This window comes from Gekko japonicus, unplaced genomic scaffold (genome assembly GCF_001447785.1).
Source record: "Gekko japonicus isolate JY-2015 unplaced genomic scaffold, Gekko_japonicus_V1.1 scaffold271, whole genome shotgun sequence".
NCBI lineage: Eukaryota > Metazoa > Chordata > Lepidosauria > Squamata > Gekkonidae > Gekko > Gekko japonicus.
This window is the reverse complement of record NW_015161958.1, coordinates 1,335,966-1,345,148: the sequence shown is the minus strand read 5'-3', so window position 1 is coordinate 1,345,148 and position 9,183 is coordinate 1,335,966.

Genomic DNA, 9,183 nt, shown 5'->3' with positions numbered 1-9,183 from the left:
TAGATTTTGTCAGTGGTTTCAGTTTTTTAGTTGAGTTCACTATACATTATTTATATATTATGTATAGATGTACTACTCATGTATATTGTATTTAAATGTACAAAATTCTTTCCACAGCACATGAATGAGGACACAAGACACTAAGGGCCAAACTACATGCTATGATTTGCAATATGAAGTGTATGGGGCTCCTCCAACCTGACTTTGACTAAGACAGTCAGACATCACATGAACGCTTGAAGCTGCCTTTTACTGAATTGTAATATCAGTCTACTAAGGTCAGTCCTGTCTACTCAGACGGGCTGGAGCTGTCCAGAGCCTCCAGTTGAGGTCTTTTCTATCACTTACTACCTGATCCTTTAACTGCCTGGGATTGAATTTGAGACCTACAATACATAGGCCACTTCCGCACTGTCACTTTTGTCACTCGTTTGTCCCTATTGCTTTGGGTCCCCCCCCCCATTTTCCATATGGGTTTTGTTGCCTCTGGGACTACTAAAGATAGCGAAACACTTTTTTTTGGGGGGGGGGGAGAACCCTGAAGCAGTAGGGACAAATGAGTGAAAAAAAGGTGTGGGGGGGAGTGGCCATAGAATCACAGAATTGGAAGGGGCCATACAGGCCATCTAGTCCAACTCCCTGCTCAATGCAGGATCAGCCAAGAGCATCCATGACAAGTTTGTCCAGCCACTGCTTAAGGACTGCCAGTTTGGGGGAGCTCACCACCTCCCTAGGCAGCTGATTCCACTGTTGCACAACTCTTACTGTAAAAAAGGTTTTTCCTAATATCCAGTCGGTACCTTCCTGCCCTTAATTTAAACCCATTATTGCGAGTCCTGTCCTCAGCTGCCGACAGGAACAGCTCCCTGCCCTCCTCTAAGTGACAGCCCTTCAAACACTTAAAGAAAGTAGTCATGTACCCCCTCAACCTCCTCTTCTCCAGACTGAAGATTCCCAAGCCCCTCAGCCTTTCCTCACAGGGCTTGTTCTCCAGGCCACCAATCATCCTTGTTGCTGTCCTCTGCACCAACTCCATTCGGTCCACATCCTTTTCGAAGTGAGGCCTCCAGAACCGCACACAATAGTCCAAGTTCAGCCTGACCAATACAGTGTACAGCATCAGGCAGATGCTCTCCCATGGAGTCATGTTCCCTCCAACATGCAAAGGAATTTATTTCCTAAGAACGTGGGGACCCTGATTTGGATTGGGGCCATGGGCTTAATGGAGTGATGAGAAAGAAACAAGCTGCTTTGCTATCCAGGAGATCAGAGTTTAATGATCACCGTTGTCCCTTTTGGCCTTCAGAGACAAGGATCAATTCATTGACCAAAAGATAAAGTGTTAGCGTCAGACTTTAGAACTGTACACATTCAAAACAACACAGATGGAGATGTTTCTCTGTTGCTTATGTTGCAAAGAATATACAAAAAGTGGAATCATTATTGTCAGGTACTTGGACAGTGATTAATTACTGTTCAAGGCAGATGCTTCAAAGAAATAATGCTTGTAACCCTCCCTGATTTATAGCTGTGGCAGAGGGACAAAGAGCTGCAAGAGACTCCAAAACAAAAGGGGGTGACAACTTGTGACTGGAACATCTGTATGCCTGGGGGCTGTTCTGCTGGGTTATAACTCACAGCTGACTGATCATGCTTCACTCTATCCAGTGTGCTTGCTTGCTGTTTTATTGAACTTTGGAGTGTTGCACAGCATAAAGAGGTAGGGGGCACCAGAGAATCCTCTTTCACTGAGAGATTTCATTTTCTGCAGTGTGCGAAAGGAAAGTGGCAGGAGATTTTTATGGCATTATCGGTTTCACTACAAGGTCCAGGATTTCTCAGTGTTTGCGGATGAGGGAAAAAAGATAAGGATCTGGTTTAGGAACAGGCATTCTCCATTAGATGCTGCTGTTGTCACTTCTGGAAAGAGAGTAAACACACACAAAAGTCCTGTACTAATATCTAGTTATAAGACAGGAATATTCGGAGATGTATCCCTGTTAGCTGCAGAGTAATCTTCTTAGGTTTTGGAAACAATAACAAGGAAAGGTCAAAAATTTTCTCCAAGTATGACAATTTGATAGAAGACGACCATACCCTTTGGAAGGTAGTCGAGGGTGCAAAAGGAAAACAGATGTTCTTTATTTCAGCCACAACGTCTCTGGAATAAAAAGTCCTACTTTCTGAAATGTTGATATGGCTACGCTGCAGAAACATTGTACAAGGGGATGAACATGAAAGATCAGGCACCAGGCATAAATTTGCCAGTGCTTTGTCCCCTTTGTTTCTCTGAAAGTTACCAAACATTGATAAGCAGTAGAATATTGGGAAAGCCCAGGATAGCCTGATTGTGTCAGATCTCAGAAGCTAGGCAGGGTTGGCCCTGGCTAGTAATTGAATGGGAACTCTCCAAAGAATACCAGGGTTGTGATGCGCAGAGGCAGGCAATGGCAAACCACCTCTGTTACTCTCTTGCCTTGAAAACCCTATGGGGTTGCTGTAAAGCAGCTGTGACTTGAGGGCACTTTCCACTGCCAAAAACTTCCTGAACGCAATAGCAGTTTGACTGTTGGACTAATTACCTAGGGAGCCAGTCTCATTCTTTGTCCCTGGAGGTCTTCGGCGATATGTCAAAGATGCTCTACTTTTTGGATTTCTTGCACTGATAGGAATAGATGCCCTGTAACTCAATGACTCAGTATGTGAGCCCCTACTTAACAGACTGAAACGATACATTACAGGAACAAGTTTGTCAGTGTAATAAGAACTAAGCCTCGAATGGAACCCCAACTCTTTGATGATGTGTCTTTAAGGCAAGGTGTGATCTATCCTGCAGTGTTTCACTGAGATATTATTCTGTGACAGCCTGGGACTCTAATTGCCCTGTCATTTTCTAATGTAGATCCATAATAAAACCCTTTATAACCTTATAAAAAAGGACTCCCTTCTCATGTAACCTGTGTTCTAACCTTCCATCAAGCCGACTTTTATTGCTGACCAATATTTCTCCCCTGACTTCTCACTGATCTTTCCCCCCTTTACTTTGCTGATAAAAAAGTCAATGGCAAATTTCACTGATCCAAATACATCAGTTTCCTGCAGTCATCTTTCCAAATGGATTCTGTGCCATAAAAAAGAAACCTTAATTAGCTCCTTTCCCCCCAATCAATGCAGCTGCTACCTTCCAAGCCCACCCACTAAAACATCAAACGGCATGCATGATTTATTGCATGGAGAAAGATCATTGGGAAACTACTGAGAAGTCTTTTTCTTTTCTCCCTGATGACCTCTATGAAGTCAAATGTTACATTTTAGGGAGGGGGTTCCATTTTAAATGCAGGGATTGGCTCACAGGAACACTTCAGACTGCTGGGACCAGGGACCAAGAGGGCTGCTAACTTCCAGGTGGGGCCTGGAGATCTTTTGGAATTGCAACTGACATCCAGACAATTGAGATCAGTCCCCCTGGGGAAACATTGCAGCTTTTTTTTGGGGGGGTGGACTTTATGGCATTATACCTCCAATGTTCCGCCCCTCCTCAAGTCCAGGTCTCCTCAGGCTCCACCTGAAAATCTCCAGGAATTCCCCAACCCAAAGCTGGCAATACTAGGAGAGAGGGACTTCTCTGCTGCTGCCCCATGGAATGCCCTCCCCCTGAAACTGAAAGCGACCACATCCTCAGGGGCCTCTGGACTGTCTTAAAGATCTACCTTTTCAGGAGGGCCTGCCATTTAGGCTGAGGGGTTGTTGTACTCATCTGTACTACACAACAATGCAGATAGGGGTGGGCAATGGCTTCTCTTAGTTATTGTTCTAATGGTTTATGATTTTATGTCATCTAGTTAGTCATTTGGAAGGAAGCTGGCATGGTAAAGTCCGATCTTGTCAGATCTCAAAAGCTAAGCTGGGTTGGTACTTGGATGGGAGACTGCCAAGGAAGATTCTGCAGAGCAGGGGTTGTTTCATAGAAAAAGAGCTAGGGGAACTCATTAGCATAACTCATTAGCATATGCCACACCCCCTGCCATCACCGGAAGTGTGTCATAAGGCCATACCCACCACTCAGTCTTAGTCTTAAAGGTTAGTTTTAAAGGTGCTGTTTGTTAGTCTTAAAGGTGCTATTTGAACTCTTGGACTATTTTGCAGCAACAGACTAACACAGCTACCTCGGGGAAGCTCCTGGATGGGGCTGGGAGTCCTTGCGGAGGCCACGTGGAGTGGCCTTGGCCAGGCAGAGGGGGAGGAAGCCAACTTACCCTCCTGCTTCTTCCTCCTTCTGCAACAGAATGAGGCTGGAAGCAGGGGGCAGCTGGAAGAAGGGGGCGTGGCTTCGTCGTGTGCCCCGCCCCTCATCCGGGGGAACTGCGATCCCCCCCGAATCCACCTCTGCTGCAGAGGAAGGCAATGGCAAACCACCACTGCTTCTCACTTGCCTTGAAAGCCCCTTGCAGGGGTCACCATAAATCAGTTGCAGCATGATAGCACATACAAAGCTGCTTACAAAAAAAAAACAGGAGGGGGTGTGTTTCAAAGTATGACAACAAATAGACAAAGGAAACAAAAATCTGGGCTACTTTGATTCTACAAAGCAGAATACTGCAGGTCCGAGGTGCCAGCCATGAGCTCAGAACCCTTTGGCTCTTGCTTTTCAGCACACCCCTTGCTCTGCCCAGGCTCAATACCTGCAGGAAGAGGAGGGGGAAAAGCCAGCCTAAATGGCCCTCAAATACTGCTAGTTTGTTACCAGCAAGCCAGCAGTACCCTCATCATTCCTCCCCAGTCCCCCACTATATGTTTACACTTACTTAAATGAAACTACTGATCTGACCAAATGGCCTGAGCAATATCACACTAATAAAGTTAAAAACAATCCTAATACCCTGACTCCAGACTGGGACTCATGTGTTTATTCATATTATATCTTGCTATAGCTGGGGGGCAAAAAGTAGCCTTGTATTCAATACCTGCTAGGAACACTCTCAGTTTCTCTCCAATAGGTATATTTGCCCTCCATAATTCTCTTATATCCAAATAATACACACATCCCAAAAGACAATGCTCCAATGTATCAATTCGCCCCGATTGACACAAACATAGTCTATTCGAGTTTTGATGTTACTCTGTAGGACTTTTGAAGGCTGTGCTCCATTCTCAGGGCTTTTATCTTTATTTAATTAACTTCTGCCCATTATGATTTAGAGACCCCCTTTTCATTTGGGATGATAGTTCTACATCATGTGGTCTTGTTACTGAAAAGGGAAGTACACATCAGGAAACAGATCTCAGATCTGTTGTAGGTCTCAGTTGCGTGGAAAGCACTTTGCACGTGCAGTTTGCTGAAGTTTTCAGTTCCTCCAGTCTGTTTGCGTCTTCTTTCTGTGTTACCGATTGTGCACAAGCGCAAAGTTTATGAGATTCTTTATCCAGTTGGATTTAGTTTCTTTTTGTGTTTGGTATTTTGCAGGGTAGCACATGTGCATATGAGCTAAACACAGCCCAAAAGCAGAGGGGGTTTGGCTCTATATTGCTTTGTAACAATAGGATCCTAGCCTAGATCCAATCTCCAGTTAAAAGATCTTAGATAGCAGGTTTTGGAAAAGACTTTTCTCTGTTCAGAGTCCAGAGACATGCTTCCAGTAAAACAGAAACAGAAACAAACCCAACAACCCTGAGCTAAAAGGGTCTGACTCAGAATAAGGCAGCTTCATAATACATAAAAGAAAGGGACCATGACTCAATGGCAGAGCACATGAACTCCATGCATAAGGTCCCAGGTTCAGTCCTCATCATCTCTAGTTAACAGATATCAGTTAGCAAGTGATGGAAAAAACCCTTCTCTACTTGAGACCCTGGAGAGCTGCTGTCATTCAGAATAGGCAATAGTGAGCTAGACAGACCTGAATCACCTGAGTCTGTAGAAGGCAACTCCATGTATTCATAATAAAGAGGAGCTATGACTTAGCGGTGGAGCACATGATTTACATGCAAAAGGTCCTAAATCTGGATGAAGAAGGTCCTTCCTGACCAATGTTTTAATTGTTGTTTTTATGTCTTTGTATATTTCAGCTTTGTTTTTAATAGTTTTAATGCTTTTAGTGGATTTTAATGGTTTTAAAATAAGATTTTATTATGTGTTTCAATTGTTAGCCATATTAGTGGCCTTTGTGAAGGCAGAAAGGCAGGATATACATTTTGTAAAATAAATAAATTCAATCCTCTACATTTCCAGTAGAGAGAATGCAGTTAGTATCTTGTGTTGAGAAAGACCATTCTCTACCCAAGAGCTCCCACCAGTCAGAAAAGACAATAAACAGCTAGCTGAATTAACAGTTTGACTCAGTATAAGGCAGCTTCAGATGGTCCAAAAAAGAGACAAAGAATCTTGATGCCACCCTACATACAAGTCCTTCAAGGCTGCCTATTTGTCATGTGCAGTGAGTACCTTGGCAGCACAGAGAGATAGGAAAGGTATGAATGAACTGAACGTTGCAAGAACATGGTGTTTGTACTATGTACAGAATTAATTTTAGAAGTTCTTTTTGTTCAACTGGAAATAAAGAGAAGCAAAAGTCGATAGAGGGTGGAATCCTGGAAACCACAAAGGAACAGAATGTGAGAAATCCATGCATCGCTACAGTTGAATCCTTCATGCTCCCTCTTTCCCCAGAAACGATCAAAATTCATTGCATTATGCGCCTACTTAGCTTTCAGAGAGCTAAAACAACCTTTTTCTTCTGAACTCCCTCCTTGACCGAAACTCACCTTTCTTCTCCACTTTCCTCAGATGAAACAAAGAAGCAAAAATGTACAAGAACAAGAGGTGTCCAGAGCTCCTTCTAATTTGAAGAAAGCTTCATCTTCAAAGGAGAGAACATGGATAAGTACAGATGAGTAACCCACACAGGTTGCAGGGACACACAAAGAACATTGGCCTCAAAACCTCAGACAAGTTCTTCCCCCCTCCACAGGTGCTACATGGAGATCAGCCAAAGAGATTCATCAGCCAAAGCTCCAAAAAGTCTTATTATTTGAAAAGCTCACCAGGTCAAACGGAAACTATATGAGGAATCCAGGCTTCCTTTTAGTACATTTTGTTCTGCTTGTACATTAAAACTCTTCAAGTGCCTTTTCTGGGGCCAGAAAGCTATGACAGGCCTTAAGGGGACAAGTTCATGGATCTCCACTCCTCCCTTCTTTTTCTTGCAGCCTCCTCTTCTGTCAGGGACCCTCAGGAACAGAGGAGCATTATTAAGAGAAATTCTCCTAATTCCTCTGTACCCAATTTTCCCTTGAAATCCAAGAGTCCATTTCTTTTTCTCTTTTAAGGAATCTGGAGTCTGTGTCTATTCAATTCCATTTTTATCAAGGAGAACTTCAAAGGCAGGAAGGGAGGTTCTGCAAAATTTTAGCACTTCCCTCTGCAGATGCTCACAGGCAGGCAGTGTCTTCCCAAGCCATCCTGTCCTCCTGCTAGAGCTCCACCCTGTGGTGTGTCACATTAAACAAATGCAAGTGCTGAAGTTACAAAAAAATGCACTGATTTCTCCACAAAGAAAAATGAAACAGAAATCCCTTTTGTAAAAGAGAAAATAAGAGAATGAGAAGAATCCTTTCCTTTCCTTTGTCCAATAAAAGCTCTATAACACAATGCCTTGAGCAGTATAACAATCTGAAATTTCATTTATAATCTCTATTTCCCAAAAGACAAAAAAAAATATTTTTTGCAACATCCAAGGTTATATTAGGATTGTTAGATTCTAAAATGGCATGTCAGATTTGAATACAGAGGGCATTCCAATAAAATATGAGAGATTGACAGTACAATCTTAAGTAGATCTACTCACAAGCCTACTGAAGTCTACTCAGTGAGGATTACTCCCAGGAAAGTGTTCTTAGGATTGCACTGTGAATTTATTTTACCAAGGAAGCAAGAGTAAATTCTATCAGAGTAGGGAAGATGCAAAAAGTGCCCTTTCATAACCACCATTGAATGGGCATGCATTCTAGCGAGAGTAAAGACCCTGAGGAGAGCATGTGAGGTCAGATGATAAGCATAGGAGAGAAGACAATCAGGGGGAAGTATTCAAAAAAACTGAGAAGAACAAACTCATTGAGTACAAAGAATAGAACTATTGTAATCGATCTCCCTAATCCTTTTTTATTATTATTATTGTAATTGCTGAGCCCCAATTCCTTGATAGATTATTTGGTAAAGCCAATAGCTGACAATTTCTGGTCCATGTTCCTAAACCCTGATGATTTATTAGAATCCCCCTTCAATAAGGTCAGAGTCATTGAAGAAGAAAAAGTAACTTTAAGTGCAGGTTAAATGCAAGTATTCATGCCCTAGCCTTCAATGATGGCTGACCAAATTCAGTACACAAAGGCAGACCGGAAACAAAGTGTGGTACATTTAGCAGCTTTCTAAGGAAGTAAAGAAGTGGGAAGTTAAAAGATTCCATGACCACCTTAATTCTTATTGCCACCCTATACAAAATAACAGGGGCCCCGGGCACACGGGCTGGATATCGTGGGGGGAGGCGTGGCTAATTGCCCCAGCGCAGTTTGATCTGCGATTACGCGATCAGACGCACTGGCGGCACAACACGGGTCCTTCCCTCGGCGCCAGCGGATAAACGAGGAACCGGAGGGGAATGCCGTGCGCTGGCGCGATCACACCATGGGCATCTGGAGGCAGCCCGTGGCAAATGTTTACTAGTACCTTGGAGGTACTAGTTTTTAAATGCGCATTGTCGGCGGTAAGCCACGGGTGTGCTCCACTTCCCAGAAGTTGGGGTGTGATCGCGTCCGGATAATCTGCCCACCTTCCGTGCCTCTCCCGCGGCAACTTTGCCATGTGACCGGGGCCAGGGATTACCTTTAGATTAAAAACTTGAATAGTCCCTGGTACTTATCTCCTTCCCCTTGTTTGAAAGAAACTCAAAATACCTCCAATACAGGGTTTGATTTTATTTCTCACAGCTTTTTGATGTGGAGCCCAGTTTAGATTAGATAAGATTCTGAGATAAGAACATTCTTTAATTTGACTAATCCCCCCCCAAGGGCCAAGGTTTCCTTTTTTAAAAAAAGTCAAAAACCCACTATCTTGGGTTTTTACTGGCATTTTACTGTTGAACCTGCTTTTGCAACAGCAGTCAGAGAAAAGCTTTAAGGATCTCTGTA